Source organism: Sinohyriopsis cumingii, chromosome 3 (genome assembly GCF_028554795.1).
Source record: "Sinohyriopsis cumingii isolate HCF-2022 chromosome 3, ASM2855479v2, whole genome shotgun sequence".
NCBI classification, from domain to species: Eukaryota; Metazoa; Mollusca; class Bivalvia; order Unionida; family Unionidae; genus Sinohyriopsis; species Sinohyriopsis cumingii.
This window is the reverse complement of record NC_142963.1, coordinates 144,062,397-144,082,348: the sequence shown is the minus strand read 5'-3', so window position 1 is coordinate 144,082,348 and position 19,952 is coordinate 144,062,397. Positions and strand designations below refer to the sequence as shown.

The following is a 19,952-nucleotide window of genomic DNA, read 5'->3' as shown; positions in this document are numbered from 1 at the left end:
GAAGTTATCGATACTCCATTGTCCTGAATAGAAAAAGCCATAACGTGCCACATTAATTCAATTACCCATTCATTCAATTATGCATTAAATTACAGACTATTATCTAACCAGTTACATTTAATTATCTATTTCATATTATATTCAAAACTATTCAATAATCGATTCAACATTATTTCAATATTTTCTGCTTCCAAAGAATCGATTGCTTCCCAGATGAATATAACCAGACTTTAAAGAATTAAAACGTAGCTCCCGCGAGCCGCATTCGAACCAATGACCTAAGGTTAGCCATCAACCTCCTTTATCGTCATGTGCTCTACCAACTGAGCTATCACGTGAGCCTATTACAAAAGTATATCACAAATCATTTCTTAAAATATAGTACTTAATGCTCGGGTCTTGCTTTTTCTAACAATGGATGGATTTGTATTGCACCACTGCTTGATACACATATACGGTTTGTTGAATAGGCGTTAAATATATTGCTACGACAACGAAGACGAATGTCGCCTTTAATACACTGTTCGCTATATCATGCTGAAGAAATGTCGGTAAGTGTCTGTCCCACGAACACACGTAGGAAGTCGATTCGGGCTGGCCTGGGTGGGTAACGAACCCACAGCTATTGGCTTACGAGTCAAACGCATTGACAACTCAGCTACCACGTCAGTAGTGTATTGCGACTGTTTACGGACAGCGGGAAAATACATTACAAATCCCCTTGGGGATGTTTATGGACAAGGTTTTTCAGATCACCCTGGGGCTGTTTACGGACTGACACCAATGTGGCAAGGATGTAACCTCAATACGCACTAATCGAGAGAGAGAGAGAGACAGACAGACAGACAGAGAGAGAGAGAGAGAGAGAGAGAGAGAGAGAAATACAGTAGACATATAGATATAGACATATATAATATATACATAGATTGATGAACATCAATATATCATACCTTAACTATAAAATCGACAACAAATATTTAGGCAAGACAGCAAATCGTTTTTGTCTTCTTTTTTAGTTTCTTCTTTTACTCCACCATTTTCTTAGTATTGTAGTCGCTGTTGTGTTCTTCTTTTTTCATTTTTTCCTCCTCCTGTTTTTGTTTCTTGTCTTTCTCGTTCTTTCTTTAATTTTTTCTTTCTTTTCTATTTAATTATTCCTATCTCTCATCTTCTGTATGTCTTCTTCATTTTCCTTCTCCTCCTTTTCTTCTTTAATCAGCTCTCTTAACATATCCTTAAAAATGTCGTGGGCCACTATAGCGTCAATGGTTATTGAAAGGTCGTGGGTCACTATATCGTCAAGGGGAATTTATCATGGTGAATATGAATGGGCTACTATAGCGTGAATGGGAATTGAACATAGGGAGATTGAATGAACCATTTTGGTGTCATCGGGAATCAAACATGGGAATATTGGGGTTGTATACTCGTTATGTGTTAGCTTAAAATGTATAGCTACAACTGGTGGGAAATTTCTTTGAAAAAACCCCTTATTTCTAGCCTCAACTTGTATGACGTTCCTGTTTAAAAATCCTAGTATCTATCTATAGCTACAACCTGTGGAAAACCCCAAGTCTATATTTATAATTTCCAAAATTCCAGCTTCAATGCTGTCACTCTACTGGACACTAGGGGAATAATGGCAACAGTGTTGCTAGAGGCTGACCTGAATATGCGTTACTGTAGGTAGGTAGGTAGGTAAAATAAATTTGATAGATATGAAGGGAGTTTTATAGGGAAAGACAAAGACAAATACACACACACACACACAAACAAACGTACGGGCGCACGCATACACATAAAAGCAAACACACAAACCAAACGCACGCCTGCATACAAAAACATACATCCACAAACGTATGAGTGCGCTCGAACACACACACTACACAAAGGGAAGAAGAAACACAAACCCAAAATATGCCATCCACACGGGGGTGTTGTTGGGGCCGAGTGGCCGAGTGGTCTAAAGCGCTCTCCGTTACGGATCACTGACATCTCACCTCTCTCTGCGTAGGTCCGAGTCTAGGATTCGGCCAATGTGGGTATGTGAGAAATCTTGCCAGTAGCTTGTCGTGGGTCGGTGGTTCTTCCCGGGGGTTTTCCGGATTCTTCCTCCACCATTAATACTGGCCGCCATGCATAGCCTATCGTGTGCTGAAAAATGGCGTTAAACCCCACAACAACAACAACCATCCACACAGAAGGAAGATGAAGAAAAAAACAAATATACTATCTACTATCCACACAAACGTACGTGAACGCATACAAACCCCAAATATACTATCCACACAAACGTACGCGAACGCACACAAACACTATAATATCCACACAAACGTACGCAAACGCATAGAAAACACAGACTCTACTATCTACACAAATGTACGCAAACGAATAGAAGCACTATAATATCCACACAAACGTACTCAAACGCATAGAAAACACACACTCTACTATTCACACTAAAGTAAAGAAAACAAGCCGAAAATATACTATCCACAAACGGGAAGGAGAAAAAACAACTCCCAAAATATATCTCCACACAGAGAAGAGGAAAAAAAAACCATATAGACTATCCACACAGAAGGATGTAGAAAAACAAAAACCCAAATACACTATCGACACAGAGGGAATATGAGAAAGAAAGTCAAATATACTATCCACACAAACGTTCGCGAACGCATACAAACAAATTATCTACTATCCACACAAACGTACGTGAACGTATTCAAACCCCAAATATACTATCCACACAAACGTAAGCGAACGCATACAAACCCCAAATATACTATCCACACAAACGTACGCGAACGCATACAAACACAATATCTACTATCCACACAAACGTGCGCGAACGCGTACAAACACAATATCTACTAACCACACAAACTTACGTGAACGTATACAAACCCCTTATGTACAATCCACACAAGCTTACATGAACACATAAAAACACAATATCTAATATCTACACAATGTACGTGAAGGCATACACACCCAAATATACTAGCCACATTTACGTCCGCGAAACGCATACACAATATCTACTATCCACACAAACGTACGTGAACGCATACAAACACAATATCTACTAATCACACAAACTTACGTGAACGCACATAATCCCCAGATGTACAATCCGCACAAACTTACGTGAACCCTTACAAACACAATATCTACAATCCACACAGGGAAGAGGAAAACAAATCAAACCCCAAATCTACCATCCGCTCAGAAGTGAGAAATAGAAAACAAACCTCATATCTACTATGCACACAGAGGGAAGAAGAAAAAATAACCCAATATACACTATCCAAAACAACAAATAGATACTATCCACACAGAGTGAAGAAATAAACCATTGTATATACTTTGCACACAGAGTGAAGGAGAAATAATAACCCAATATATACTATGCACACAGAGGGAAGAAGATAACCCATTATTCGATCAGCACAGAGTGAAGACGAATTGTTTCGGAAAGCACCTAAGCCCTCAGCTACAATGACCAACTCTACTAAACACACACACCGACACAGACACTGCAAAACCCATTTAACCCGTTATTCTATGGCGTCAGTGTGTGACTTTAGAAACATTCCAGACTCAAAATGATGGATGGACAGACTGGCTGGTTTGTGCCCACTTGCATGCCTAAAGTGCGTGCGTGAAGGAAAACATCCATTCAAATTTAAAGTCTAGCTAAACGTGATGCAGAGGGATAGAGAGAGGTGAAAGAGCACAAATTCATATATTGTCAATCAAAACAAAATACACCATCCTTATTATAAAAAGTCAAGACCAAGAGACACTAACGTTCTCTTTCTGGTCAGGTCTCTTTTAGAAGTTAGTATGAAATTTCACATCAGGGCCAACGCATCAAATTGTCAATTTTTCCATTTCCACCTCTTCACTGGCACAAGTTCTTTCTCATCAATGTTTTCTTCTTCCTAATCCCTCTCTTGTGGCCTGAAGTTCCGAATGTATCGATGTATCTATAAAGATTCCGCTATTTTGCAACATACTCAATGGTCTCCGCACTGTCCTTACCTTCCTATGGCCTTTCCACCCATCCAGAGAAAGAGTTAGAGGGTTACAAAAATATTTTTTTTTAAATGTACACTTAGTTCTAGAGGAACCTTCAGAACGATTTGTGATGTGCAAGTTAGTGACTAAACCATTTAGATTCGCCACTGGGATACAATCAGTTTTGTGCAGGAAGTAACACTAATTGCCTCCAGCAAACAGAGGTATAAAAACGGGCTAGCGGGCCACGACTTTTATCAGTAGAGATACAACAGGTTCCATGGAAGGAAATCAATGACAGTGTTCAAACTGTGGAGGACTACAAAAACTTATTACAAGAACCATGGATTTCATGTGTTGCCTCCCTTGGTATGTAATGGCAACTAACCATTAGCGTGATGCAATGTACATCGGCCAAAAACTGTGTGGCAATTGACCTACAAAGGATACTTTGTAACTTTAACATCGAAAATATGACTATGTACAAGAGCGAAGCCATTACAGGTGTATGTGAGTGAAAGGTATTTGTGCAGGCAGGGACCGGCACTGGAAAATTCCTTATTTATCAGTGCATTCAGGTTGTGTGCCCCACTTCTCTCGATCATGTAGGAACATCGTTCAAATTTGAACAGCTTAATTTTGATTGGATGCGGTGGCTTGCCGCCGCATCAAATGAAATTCACAGACCGGAAGCACATAAATATCTGCTCGATATGCCATGGTGAAGATATGAGTGCTGGAACCATGGCTAGCGAAACTGAGACTCCTGAAGGTGCGGTAAAAAAATAAAAAAATAAAAAATCTGAAAACATACCTCCGACCAGTTTGTTTTTTATATATACTTTCTTTCTTTGTTTTGTTTTATTCTTCATACTATATTATTCCATTATCATTAGTTAAGGGAATATATAAGGGACCGTACAATCGATTGTTTCAAACGTCAATATAATTTGCATCTGAAACACAAAATGTAATCCCGCGAGCCGGATTTGAACCAGCGACCTAAGGATAGCAATATTTCTTCTCTACAGTCCTCCGCTCTACCAACTGAGCTATCACGGGATATGGCGATTACACTGTCGTGATCTACAGTGTTTATTATTTGTTTCTATTTCGGTTGGGGGCAATAGAGAGTGACCATTACATCTCCTGTCGCCTATGCCTGACAGTTCATGGATTGGTATTGGTTGCAATATAGTGGACTGATAATTTCTTCGATACGCTTAGAATATATTAATATTACTTCCGGGACGACGACATTAAAGTCTAGGACCACTTTAAGGACGATGACGACGATGACGTCCAAACGGCACACATCGGACTGACACATTGGCTTCAAAATAGAAACTATAATAACTACAGGGGCTCGTTACAAAGAAAATCTGGAGTATCCATCCATGAATCAAGGGATTGGGATTCTAACTTGTAACAATATAACACAAGCGAAGACACGGGGCCGCACCCTCGCTAGTTCCAACACTGCTAGTCTATCCTAATTGCGTCTGCTAATTTCTAACTTAAGCCAGTCCTAATCAAGAATAGTTCAATATTCAAAACAGCTCGACACACTTCGTTCAGTCTGTGACATAATGGAGAAAATGCAATAATTGTTCGCCGATTTGTACGTTTGGACAAATGCAGGCAAGAAGTGCCGTTATGCATTCTGATAGTCTTGGATTTCACCATTGACCGAAAGGTAAGATCCGAACAACCCAAAAGCCCGCAGTAAATATCTTTAATGTACATTGTGGTGCGTTTTAATTTTGGTGACAAAACAAATATTGATTTTGGCAAATTTGGTGCTAATTGCTTGTAACATTGTTGCACAGTGCATTGTTAACTCCTGAAACATTCTGATTGCTTGAAAATACATGTCAATACTTATTAATTGATTATAAAATAACAACTCAAAAATGAAACCCCGAGACCATAACTTTCCCAAAATTATTCTTTCATTAACATTCATTGATCAGTAAAATAATATACAACTACACATTTTATGATATTCCAGTAGCTTTACTTCGAATCGTATAAACATTTTATAGACATTGTCATGTTTGCAAAGGCAATGCCAGATAATACTGCCGTTATCGTCTAAGTGTATTAATTCCTTTACAAGCTTGATGAAAGCAATTTGACGAGATGTGATCGGAAGTCTGATCGAGTTGCGCGTAAAGTTGTTATTCATTAAGATGACGAAGAGAAGGGGGAGCAAAGTGTTTTCCAAACGGTTAGGAATTTGTACGGAAGATTGATGAAGGTCTGTAATTTGACAGGTAAGCTTTATTGTCAGGTAAGGTTAACTTTAAATGGCTCATATGCTTCTTAATAGTGTTTTTTTTTTATAACAGAAAAGCATTGATATATGCCCCCCCCACACACTCAGATATATATATATATATATATATATATATATATATATATATAATTTCAAAATAATTATATCTCCACATTTTCGAACCATTAAAAAGAAAGATAGCCATTTCAAGTTGATGAATGTGGAATAATTTTTTTATTAAGTTAATTAGTAATTGCCTATGTAATTTCATTCCGTATCAGTTGCTGGAATTTCAACAAATGATAAAAAGCCCTCATTGATGGATGGCCGGTCAAAATAAAAACTACATCGTTAGATTAACTTTGTTTTAGAAAATATCGAAGCAGCCCCAAGATATCAAATAAAAAAAATGTCCCCTCGTGGTCTTAAACTGTGAACCTATAATATAATGGGTATCTTAAAACTGTGCATCTATATTATAATATTACAGTGGTCCCCTTCTTATACGACCACCCCTTCTGCACAGGGAAAGTGACATTATAAGACGGGTGGCCTTTCCAGAGGGGTACTACATTTTGTTGTGAGAAGTATATGTAATGTACGTAGTAGGACAGCTACATACTTCAAAGCATTTAATATCTTCATTTAATATCTTCGTTTAAAAGTAAAATTAGGTATTAAAATGTTCTTATTGTTATAATAATAGACTTATTTCAACTGAATATACATTAATTGTTCTTATTCTTGGCGTAGGCGTAAAATGCAAGCAGATATTGTTGTCAGGCACATTGCAAAACCATTCAAAAACGTCATTTAAATCTTGGTACATACATAATTATCTTTCCATTTGCTCCATTTTCTCACTGCTGCTGAATGACCTCATTATCGGTTATGATATTGTTTATTCCTTTCTTTTCAACGTAATTTTTTTTTTATTTGAGTCTTTTCTACATAAAATTGTTCGGCAAGTCCTCCCTCCACACCTGACCTGATATCATCGAGTAGAATAACCGACTTTGTTCTAAAATAATACGTATCCGTTTATGTGATGACATGTTAATGTTTACTAATGATTTATTCAGATGTTGCTAACTGTATGCGATTTAATTTTGCAGACGAAACTTTTGTCGAGTGGACGAAATGCCTTCTTCTAAAAGGAAGCGATAAATGTGTTGTCACGTGATTTTTCGGTCTTTGTTACCCGTTTTTTTTTTTCAAGGCCAAGGTTAATCTCAATGTGTGTGTGGGGTGTGTGTTAATGCACAAAATATAATTTTAGCCTATGCTTACCTTGTGATGATCTTGACAATTACGTCCGGTTGTAATCATCGAAGATAAAAAGTCGACAGATGTGCGAATACCAAAATTCTATCATAACATTTTTGAGCCCATTTCCATTAAATATCGGCTTTTATAGACAATAATATAATATTAAACTTACTGTTACATGTACTTTATTCAAGACTTCTTTCAGCAACGGAAACTTAACATTGGGAGACATGTATCAACGACAGAGTTAATCTGATTACTTACCTTACCTCACGATATGAATTAATTATTGGTTTTGGATACATTTGAAGAAAAAAAAATGTGGTAGCTCCTGAGGGGAACATTTTACGTTTTTGTACTAATATGTTGGCCGCTGGTCGCTTTAGAGGGGTGGCCGTTCTTGAAGGGTATTTTCGAATACAAATTCGTCGGTGACAAGGGATTATGGCTGTAAGAGCCGGATGGCCGCTGGTCAGGGGGAGCCGTTCAAGAGGTGGACTACTTTAATTGTATTATACTATATTTAAATAGCTGTCAAACTATTCTGTTGTCGTTCCTTGACATGATGTTTTTGAAATCTCCGCTTCGTACTGATTATTTGCTGCATTTTTGTGGGTGGGTAGGTGGAGGTGGTTTTGTTATAGTCTTTTTAAAATGGCATAAAATTTCTCAACTATGGAAGTCGGGATAAGTCTCAAAGTTGATTAAATGAGAACACATTGTCGACGTGTCAACATAATGGAACAAGTTTGACTGGACATTATTAGTGGCTGAGAGAAACATGTAGATATGTGCAGGATGCAAAGTAAATAGGCGACAAAATTCTCATAATTAAATGCGAAGATACAACGTGTCTAACACTATTTCCAAGAACGTGACAATTAGAGAACCAAAGACACATACGATGCATATTTAAGAAAGACCGAGATCCTTAAGTTAGTTATCCATTTAATAATTTTCGGTTATCGATTCAATATTGTTCTAGTATATTCCAGTATTCCTTGTTTCCAGGTTTGATATTTAAAAACTACAAAAAACGTAAATCCCGCGAGCCGGATTTGAACCGGCGACCTAAGGATAGCTTTCAACTTTTTCTACAGTCCTCCGCTCTACCAACTGAGCTATCACGGGATCATATGAGAACAACATATGTCATATGAATTATACCTCATACTATTTCCTGAGTTATGTTACGTATTGCATGTTTCTTGTCTTGTCTCGCGAGAACGATCATTGTTGGCTGGTGACACAACTGTTTGACAGTTGATGGATTGGTTCTGCATCGCTGACTAATCCTAAAAATGCATTGCCGTATAATGGCATTATTAGACTGCGTATCTATATTATAATACAAAATATGTATTACAATCTGTATAAATAAACTCATGATCTGTCACAGTGTCCATGAAGCGCCATTACAATGTCTTTGCATCAACCGTTCAGAGAGACTCCTAGTAGAGTGGATGACATATTCTCTTGGATGAACTCATTCTGGGTGTTGCAAGTTGGAAATCTCTATTCCGGTTGGAATGAGGACTGATTGGAAATGCATCCTCTTTAACAAAGTCATAAAGGAGTTCATACAATTGGAACATTTGACTGGACATTAGTGGTGCCTGATAAAAACACGAAGATATACGTTGGATGGAAAGCAAATGGGCGGTAATTCTCATGGTCAAAGAAGAGGATACATATTGTCGAACAATATTCCCCCAAGAATCCGACAAATTGAAAACCAGTGACACAAAGGATGCATATGGTGCCTAGTGCTTTATGGCAGTTTATAAAGCTGTATATGACTCCCAATAATGGTATTTGGACCGAAGCAAATCTGGAGTCCATAAGCCTTTTTGAAAGGTCACTGATTGGTCCTTAAATTGCCATTGGGTTTTTCAGTGCCATGCAATAGTTATTATATTAACGGAATGCGATGAATCTATTTTGCAAGGAAGCTTGTTAGTACTGTATAACAGTCTGCAACGAGCATAACGTAATATCATCGTGCAGTTTAACTCTTTAAACATTTCATCAATTGTAAGTCGAATTGCAATCAATTCTCGTGTTACGATTGAATTTTGAGGGAATTTGCACAAAATGTCATTCGTATTGTTAACAGTTAAATTTGTATGATTTTGAATGAATCTGAATTTGTATTACTTCAACAGTACTGAAATTCACATTCTAGAAAAATATTAGTGATTCATACTGTACTACAAGCTAGGTGAGCAGGAGAGTTTCATGACGACAAGGTTAGGGTTAATAAGCTTACGTCAGCAAATCGCTCCACAACATATATAGGATGAAGACATATACCAGAGGGCGCTACCTTTGACGGGAACACTGTTTTGGAAAAACGGAATTCGTGATAAAACAAGTCTCGTAACTTTCCATATCTCCGGAAAACGAATCTTGCTTGAAGGGTTAAAACTATGTGCCTTGTTATTGCAGCCTTGAAAATGTGTGTGTGTGTGTGTGTGTGTGTGTATAAGCAAAGAGCTTATAAGAAAAGAGCTTGGTCAAAACGCTATAAAGCATATGAAATTAGACATCATCTTGCAGGTAAGATAAATGAAATGTATCTCATTACAGTCTAAAGACATCCTCTTAGTGCCAGAAAGCATTTATATGTTTTTGGAAAACAAAGCTGGAAAGTATTTTATTCTTTCTTGAAGCATTCATTTTTGTTATACTATAATATAAAGTGTGAACTATAATGTTTTATATATTGTTTGTACTTTATTATGAATTGTAATGGTAGATTATTCTTACCAAAAGGCTTCCTGAAAACTTCATGCTCTTTGATTGCTAGTTTAGAAACAAAATACCTTTAACACATTAAACCCTGGCGACGAGTTAACGTGGCAGGAGGTAGTAGCCTACTTCCGAGCTTTGTAGCGTTAAGGTCATGCATGATACACTAAAGTGGTGGTATTATAGAAAGGTAGTCAGATGTACCTCTACAATGATACCAAATAATCTAACACAACTAGGCAGTAGGTTATTGGAAAATCACCTGGAAGTTGATGTCTTAGCATGCATTCAGAAAAAGCTTTCAAAATGTGTTTCCTACTCGAATTTCATGCGAAAACGATTAAAACCTCAAGGGTTTAATGTTACAAAACGTGATATTTCGGTATTTAAGGTAAAGCTTTTAATCACTTGTCATTACGACTAATGATTCTGGTATTACTACTATTGTAAATATATTTTGAATATCTTTGATTTTTACGCCATAGATTAAAAAGACATACATTTCAGAACCGAATGAGATTGGTCAGCTTTGTATGAGTATCAAAATAGAATATCTATATTTTGATTTTAACGAGTAATTCTCCATACTGAGCTCTACTTTAATTCAATAAAAAAGTGTACTATAGAATTCCGACTTTCTCTTGCACTTCGAACCCTTTACCTTGAACACCAGCAATGTAACCATCGAAATCGCAAGGAATGACCCATCCGGAAGCTTAGGCCGTAATAATACTACTCTCTCTCTCTCTCTCTCTCTCTCTCTCTCTCTCTCTCTGAGACCAGTCCCACGAATAATTGAGACATGATGGAAACAACTGACCTAAATAATACTTTACACAAATACCCTTACATAAATAATAACTGGGGAAAACATTCTTATTATTAAAGCATCTTTACACAATAACAATAATTGGCACGATAATTGGAAGATTGGTAGAAAAATTTCATCCATGATAACTAGTGAAAATGTCATTAATAATGACCTTAACCTTTGACGCCTTCCCATAAATACATTATGAAGCGTTCGTAGTTTTCTTCTTTGACAATTTGTGCTGATTCTAATGATGTGTAAAAAGAGAAATAGCCAACAATACTATTTTTCATTCCTCGACAATGATGGGAAAACGCCACAAATGAATCAAGGAAGAGCGATCAATGAACGAAGGAAGTTATCGATACTCCATTGTCCTGAATAGAAAAAGCCATAACGTGCCACATTAATTCAATTACCCATTCATTCAATTATCCATGAAATTATAGACTATTATCTAACCAGTTACATTTAATTGTCTATTTCATATTATATTCAAAACTATTCAATAATCGATTCAACATTATTTCAATATTTTCTGCTTCCAAAGAATCGATTGCTTCCCAGATGAATATAGCCAGACTTTAAAGAATTAAAACGTAGCTCCCGCGAGCCGCATTCGAACCAATGACCTAAGGTTAGCCATCAACCTCCTTTATCGTCATGTGCTCTGCCAACTGAGCTATCACGTGAACCTATTACAAAAGTATATCACAAATCATTTCTTAAAATATAGTACTTAATGCTCGTGTCTTGCTTTTTCTAACAATGGATGGATTTGTATTGCATCACTGCCTGATACACATATACGGTTTGTTGAATAGGCGTTAAATATATTGCTACGACAACGAAGACGAATGTCGCGTTTAATACACTGTTCGCTATATCATGTTGAAGAAATGTCGGTAAGTGTCCGTCACACGAACACACGTAGGAAGTCGATTCGGGCTGGCCTGGGTGGGTAACGAACCCACAGCTATTGGCTTACGAGTCAAACGCATTGACAACTCAGCTACCACGTCAGTAGTGTATTGCGACTGTTTACGGACAGCGGGAAAATACATTACAAATCCCCTTGGGGATGTTTATGGACAAGGTTTTTCAGATCACCCTGGGGCTGTTTACGGACTGACACCAATGTGGCAAGGATGTAACCTCAATACGCACTAATCGAGAGAGAGAGAGAGAGACAGACAGACAGACAGACAGACAGACAGACAGAGAGAGAAATACAGTAGACATATAGATATAGACATATATAATATATACATAGATTGATGAACATCAATATATCATACCTTAACTATAAAATCGACAACAAATATTTAGGCAAGACAGCAAATCGTTTTTGTCTTCTTTTTTAGTTTCTTCTTTTACTCCACCATTTTCTTAGTATTGTAATCGCTGTTGTGTTCTTCTTTTTTCATTTTTTCCTCCTCCTGTTTTTGTTTCTTGTCTTTCTCGTTCTTTCTTTAATTTTTTCTTTCTTTTCTATTTAATTATTCCTATCTCTCATCTTCTGTATGTCTTCTTCATTTTCCTTCTCCTCCTTTTCTTCTTTAATCAGCTCTCTTGACATATCCTTTAAAATGTCGTGGGCCACTATAGCGTCAATGGTTATTGAAAGGTCGTGGGTCACTATATCGTCAAGGGGAATTTATCATGGTGAATATGAATGGGCTACTATAGCGTGAATGGGAATTGAACATAGGGAGATTGAATGAACCATTTTGGTGTCATCGGGAATCGAACATGGGAATATTGGGGTTGTATACTCTGTGGAAAAACCCAAGTCTATATTTATAGTTTCCAAAATTTCAGCTTCAATGCTGTCACTGTACTGGACACTAGGGGAATAATGGCAACAGTGTTGCTAGAGGCTGACCTGAATGTGCGCTACTGTAGGTAGCTAGGTAGGTAGGTAGGTAAAATAAATTTGATAGATATGAAGGGAGTTTTATAGGGAAAGACAAAGACAAATACACACACACACACAAACAAACGTACGGGCGCACGCATACACATAAAAGCAAACACACAAACCAAACGCACGCCTGCATACAAAAACATACATCCACAAACGTATGAGTGCGCTCGAACACACACACTACACAAAGGGAAGAAGAAACACAAACCCAAACTATGCCATCCACACGGGGGTGGGGGTGGGGCCGAGTGGCCGATTGGTCTAAAGCGCTCTCCGTTACGGATCACTGACATCTCACCTCTCTCTGCGTAGGTTCGAGTCTAGGATTCGGCCAATGTGGGTATGTGAGAAATCTTGCCAGTAGCTTGTCGTGGGTCGGTGGTTCTTCCCGGGGGTTTTCCGGATTCTTCCTCCACCATTAATACTGGCCGCCATGCATAGCCTATCGTGTGCTAAAAAATGGCGTTAAACCCCACAACAACAACAACCATCCACACAGAAGGAAGATGAAGAAAAAAACAAATATACTATCTACAATCGACACAAACGTACGTGAACGCATACAAACCCCAAATATACTATCCACACAAACGTACGCGAACGCATACAAACACTATAATATCCACACAAACGTACGCAAACGCATAGAAAACACAGACTCTACTATCTACACAAATGTACGCAAACGAATAGAAGCACTATAATATCCACACAAACGTACGCAAACGCATAAAAAACACACACTCTACTATTCACACTAAAGTAAAGAAAACAAGCCGAAAATATACTATCCACAAACGGGAAGGAGAAAAAACAACTCCCAAAATATATCTCCACACAGAGAAGAGGAAAAAAAAGCCATATAAACTATCCACACAGAAGGATGTAGAAAAACAAAAACCCAAATACACTATCGACACAGAGGGAATATGAGAAAGAAAGTCAAATATACTATCCACACAAACGTTCGCGAACGCATACAAACAAATTATCTACTATCCACACGAACGTACGTGAACGTATTCAAACCCCAAATATACTATCCACACAAACGTAAGCGAACGCATACAAACCCCAAATATACTATCCACACAAACGTACGCGAACGCATACAAACACAATATCTACTATCCACACAAACTGACCCGAAAGCATACAAACACAATATCTACTAAGCACAGAAACTTACGTGAACGAATACAAACCTCAGATGCACAATCCACAGAAACGTACGTGAACACATACAAACACAATATCTAATATCTACACAAATGTACGTGAAGGCATACACACCCAAATATACTAGCCACATTTACGTACGCGAACGCATACACAATATCTACTATCTACACAAACGTACGCTAACGCGTACAAACACAATATCTACTAACCACAGAAACTTACGTGAACGTATACAAACCCCTTATGTACAATCCACACAAGCTTACATGAACACATAAAAACACAATATCTAATATCTACACAAATGTACGTGAAGGCATACACACCCAAATATACTAGCCACATTTACGTCCGCGAACGCATACACAATATCTACTATCCACACAAACGTACGTGAACGCACACAAACACAATATCTACTAATCACACAAACTTACGTGAACGCACATAACAGGGAAGAGGAAAACAAACCAAACCCCAAATCTACGATCCGCTCAGAAGTGAGAAATAGAAAACAAACCTCATATCTACTATGCACACAGAGGGAAGAAGAAAAAATAACCCAATATACACTATCCACACAGAGGAAAGAAGAAAACAACAAATAGATACTATCCACACAGAGTGAAGAAATAAACCATTATATATACTTTGCACACAGAGTTAAGGAGAAATAATAACCCAATTTATACTATGCACACAGAGGGAAGAAGATAACCCATTATTCGATCAGCACAGAGTGAAGACGAATTGTTTCGGAAAGCACCTAAGCCCTCAGCTACAATGACCAACTCTACCAAACACACACACCGACACAGACACTGCAAAACCCATTTAACCCGTCATTCTATGGCGTCAGTGTGTGACTTTAGAAACATTCCAGACTCAAAATGATGGATGGACAGACTGGCTGGTTTGTGCCCACTTGCATGCCTAAAGTGCGTGCGTGAAGGAAAACATCCATTCAAATTTAAAGTCTAGCTAAACGTGATGCAGAGGGATAGAGAGAGGTGAAAGAGCACAAATTCATACATTGTCAATCAAAACAAAATGCACCATCCATATTATAAAAAGTCAAGACCAAGAGACACTTACGTTCTCTTTCTGGTCAGGTCTCTTTTAGAAGTTAGTATGAAATTTCACATCAGGGCCAACGCATCAAATTGTCAATTTTTCCATTTCCACCTCTTCACTGGCACAAGTTCTTTCTCATCAATGTTTTCTTCTTCCTAACCCCTCTCTTGTGGCCTTAAGTTCCGAATGTATCGATGTATCTATAAAGATTCAGCTATTTTTGCAACATACTCAATGGTCTCCGCACTGTCCTTACCTTTCTATGGCCTTTCCACCCATCCAGAGAAAGAGTTAGAGGGTTACAAAAATATTTTATAAAAATGTAAACTTAGTTCTAGAGGAACCTTCAGAACGGTTTGTGATGTGCAAGTTAGTGACTAAACCATTTAGATTCGCCACTGGGATACAATCAGTTTTGTGCAGGAAGTAACACTAATTGCCTCCAACAAACAGAGGTATAAAAACGGGCTAGCGGGCCACGACTTTCATCAGTAGAGATACAACAGGTTCCATGGAAGGAAATCAATGACAGTATTCAAACTGTGGAGGACAAGAAAAAACTTATTACAAGAACTATGGATTTCATGTGTTGCCTCCCTTGGTATGTAATGGCAACTAACCATTAGCGTGATGCAATGTACATCGGCCAAAAACTGTGTGGCAATTGACCTACAAAGGATACTTTGTAAGTTTAACATCGAAAATATGACTATGTACAAGAGCGAAGCCATTAAAGGTGTATGTGAGAGAAAGGTATTTGTGCAGGCAGGGACCGGCACTGGAAAATTCCTTATTTATCAGTGCATTCAAGTTGTGTGCTCCACTTTTCTCGATCATGTAGGAACATCGTTCAAATTTGAACAACTTAATTTTGATTGGATGCGGTGGCTTGCCGCCGCATCAAATGAAATTCACAGACCGGAAGCACATAAATATCTGCTCGATATGCCATGGTGAAGATATGAGTGCTGGAACCTTGGCTAGCGAAACTGAGACTCCTGAAGATACGGTAAAAAAATAAAAAAATAAAAAATCTGAAAACATACCTCCGACCAGTTTGTTTTTTATATATACTTTCTTTCTTTGTTTTGTTTTATTCTTCATGCTATATTATTCCATTATCATTAGTTAAGGGAATATATAAGGGACCGTGCAATCGATCGTTTCAAACGTCAATATAATTTGCATCTGAAACACAAAAAGTAATCCCGCGAGCCGGATTTGAACCAGCGACCTAAGGATACCAATATTCTTTTTCTACAGTCCTCCGCTCTACCAACTGAGCTATCACGGGATATGGCGATTACACTGTAGTGAACTACAGTGTTTATCATTTGTTTCTATTTCGATTGGGGGCAATAGAGAGTGACCATTACGTCTGCTGTCGCCTATGCGTGACAGGTCATGGATTGGTATTGTTAGAATATAGTGGACTGATAATTTCTTCGATACGCTTAGAATATATTATTATTACTTCTGCGACGACTACAGTTAAGTCTAGGACCACTTTAAGGACGATGACGACGAAACGGCACACATCAGACTGACACACTGGCTTCAAAATAGAAACTATAATAACTACAGGGGCTCGTTACAAAGAAAATATGGAGTATCCATCCATGAATCAAGGGATTGGGGTTCTAACTTGTAACAATATAACAGAAGGGAAGACACGGGGCAGCACCCCTCGGTAGTTCCAACACTGCTAGTCTATCCTAATTGCGTCTGCTAATTTCCAACTTAAGCCAGTCCTAATCAAGAATAGTTCAATATTCAAAACAGCTCGACACACTTCGTTCAGTTTGTGACATAATGGAGAAAATGCAATAATTGTTCGCCGATTTGTACGTTTGGACAAATTCTGGCAAGAAGTGCCGTTATGCATTCTGATAGTCTTGGATTTCACCATTGACCGAAAGGTAAGATCCGAGCAACCCAGAGCCCGCAGTAAATATCGTTAATGTACATTGTGATACGTTTTAATTTTGGTGACAAAAACAAATATTGATTTTGGCAAATTTGGTGCTAATTGCTTGTAACATTGTTGCACAGTGCATTGTTAACTCCTGAAACATTCTGATTGCTTGAAAATACATGCCAATACTTACTGATTGATTATAAAATAACAACTCAAAAAGAAAACCCCGAGATATATATATAAAATTTGAAAATAATTTTATCTCCACATTTTCGAACCATTAAAAAGAAAGATAGCCATTTCAAGTTGATGAATGTGGAATAATTTTTTTATTAAGTTAATTAGTAATTGCCTATGTAATTTCATTCCGTATCAGTTGCTGGAATTTCAACAAATGATAAATAACCTGCATTAATGGATGGCCGGTCAAATTAAAAACTACATCGTTAGATTAACTTTGTTTTAGAAAATATCGAAGTAGCCCCATGATATCAAATAAAATAAATGTCCCCTCGTGGTCTTAAACTGTGAACCTATAATATAATGGGTACCTTAAAACTGTGTATCTATATTATAATATTACAGTGGTCCCCTTCTTATACGACCACCCCTTCTGCACAGGGAAAGTGACATTATAAGACGGGTGGCCTTTCCAGAGGGGTACTACATTTTGTTGTGAGAAGTATATGTAATGTACGTAGTAGGAAAGCTACATACTTGAAAACATTTAATATCTTCATTTAATATCTTCGTTTAAAAGTAAAATTAAGTATTAAAATATTCTTCTTGTTATAATAATAGACTTATTTCAACTGAATATTCATTAATTGTTCTTATTCTTGGCGTAGGCGTAAAATGCAAGCAGATATTGTTGTCAGGCACATTGCAAAACCATTCAAAAACGTCATTTAAATCTTGGTACATACATAATTCACTTTCCATTTGCTCCATTTTCAGACTGCTGCTGAATAACCTCCTTATTGGTTATGACGTTGTTTATTCCATTCTTTTCAACATAATTTTTTTTTTATTTGAGTCTTTTCTACATAAAATTGTTCGGCAAGTCCCCCCCCCCTCTCCCCACCTCACCCGATATCATCGAGTAGAATAACCGACTTTATTCTAAAATAATACGTATCCGTTTATGTGATCACATGTTAATTTTACTAATGATTTATTCAGATGTTGCTAACTGTATGCGATTCAATTTTGCAGACGAAACGTGTATAGACTGGACCAAATTCCTTCTTGGATAAGGAAGCGATAAATGTGTTGTCACATGATTTTTCGGTCTTTGTTCCCCGAAATGTGGCCGCTCGTGAGGGGAACAATTTACATTTTCGTACTAATATGCTGGCCGCTGGTCGCGTTAGAGGGGTGGCCGTTCTTGAAGGGTACTTTTGAATACAAACTCGTCGGTGACAAGGGATTCTGGTTGTAAGAAGCGGGTGGCCGCTGGTCGGGGGAGCCGTTCAAGAGGTGGACTACTTTATTTGTATTATACTATATTTAAGTAGCTGTCAAATTATTCTGTTGTCGTTCCGTTACATGATGTTTTTGGAATCTCCGCTTTGTAATGATTAGTTGTTGTATTCTTGTGGGTGGGTGTGGGATGTTTTATTATAGTATTTTTTTTAATATGGCACACAATTTCTCAACTACCGAAGTCGGGATAAGTCTCAAAGTTGATTAAATGAGAACACATTGTCGACGTGTCAACATAATGGAACAAGTTTGACTGGACATTATTAGTGGCTGAGAGAAACATGTACATATGTGCAGGATGCAAAGTAAAAAGTCGATAAAATTCTCATAATTAAAGGCGAAGATACAACGTGTCTAACACTATTTCCAAGAACGTGACAATTAGAGAACCAAAGACACAAAGGATGCATGGTTAAGAAAGCCCGAGAGCCTTAAGTTAGTTATCCATTTAATAATTTTCGGTTATCGATTCGATATTGTTCTAGTATATTCCAGTATTCCTTGTTTCCAGGTTTGATATTTACAAACCACAAAAAATAATAAATCCCGCGAGCCGGATTTGAACCGGCGACCTAAGGATAGCTTTCAACTTTTTCTACAGTCCTCCGCTCTACCACTGAGCTATCACGGGATCATATGAGAACAACATATGTCATATTAATTATACCTCAGAATATTTCCTGAGTTATGTTACGTATTGCATGTTTCTTGTCTTGTCTCGCGAGAACGATCATTTTGGCTGCTGACACCACTGTTTGACAGTTGATGGATTGCTTCTGCATCGCTGACTAATGCTAAAATGGCAGGGCCGGCGCTACCATATAGGCGAACTAGGCAGCCGCCTAGGGCACTGATTTCAGGGGGAGCATTTTTAAAAAATTTATTCTTTATAAATTTTGAAATTGATATTTTCCGCGGGGGGGGGGGGGGGCAGAATCTAACCTTGACTTGGGCGCCAGATAGTCTGGCCGGGTCGTATAATGGCATTATTAGACTGTGTATCTATATTATAATATAAAATAGGTATTACAATATGTTTATATAACCTCAGGATCTGTCACAATGTCTATGAAGCGACATCACAATGTCTTTGCATCATCCGTTCAGACAGACTCCTAGTAGAGTGGAGGACATATTCTCTTGGATAAACTCATTCTGGGTGTTGCAAGTTGGAAAGCTCTATTCCGGTTGGAATGAGGACTGATTGGAAATGTATCCTCTTCAACAAAGTCAT

General features: G+C 37.8%; 4 non-coding genes across 4 annotated transcripts; all 4 read right to left on the bottom strand.

Moving 5' to 3' along the window:
* Positions 1-4,997: 4,997 nt before the first annotated feature.
* Trnay-gua (transfer RNA tyrosine (anticodon GUA)) lies at positions 4,998-5,085 on the bottom strand. Its single transcript is given in 2 exon segments — positions 4,998-5,033; positions 5,049-5,085. It is a non-coding gene; the product is annotated as a tRNA-Tyr (tRNA).
* Positions 5,086-8,613: 3,528 nt separating this feature from the next.
* Trnay-gua (transfer RNA tyrosine (anticodon GUA)) lies at positions 8,614-8,701 on the bottom strand. The gene is given in 2 exon segments: positions 8,614-8,649; positions 8,665-8,701. It is a non-coding gene; the product is annotated as a tRNA-Tyr (tRNA).
* Positions 8,702-16,521: 7,820 nt separating this feature from the next.
* Trnay-gua (transfer RNA tyrosine (anticodon GUA)) lies at positions 16,522-16,609 on the bottom strand. The gene is given in 2 exon segments: positions 16,522-16,557; positions 16,573-16,609. It is a non-coding gene; the product is annotated as a tRNA-Tyr (tRNA).
* Positions 16,610-19,262: 2,653 nt separating this feature from the next.
* Positions 19,263-19,349, bottom strand: Trnay-gua (transfer RNA tyrosine (anticodon GUA)). The gene is given in 2 exon segments: positions 19,263-19,298; positions 19,314-19,349. It is a non-coding gene; the product is annotated as a tRNA-Tyr (tRNA).
* Between the last annotated feature and the right edge of the window lie 603 nt (positions 19,350-19,952).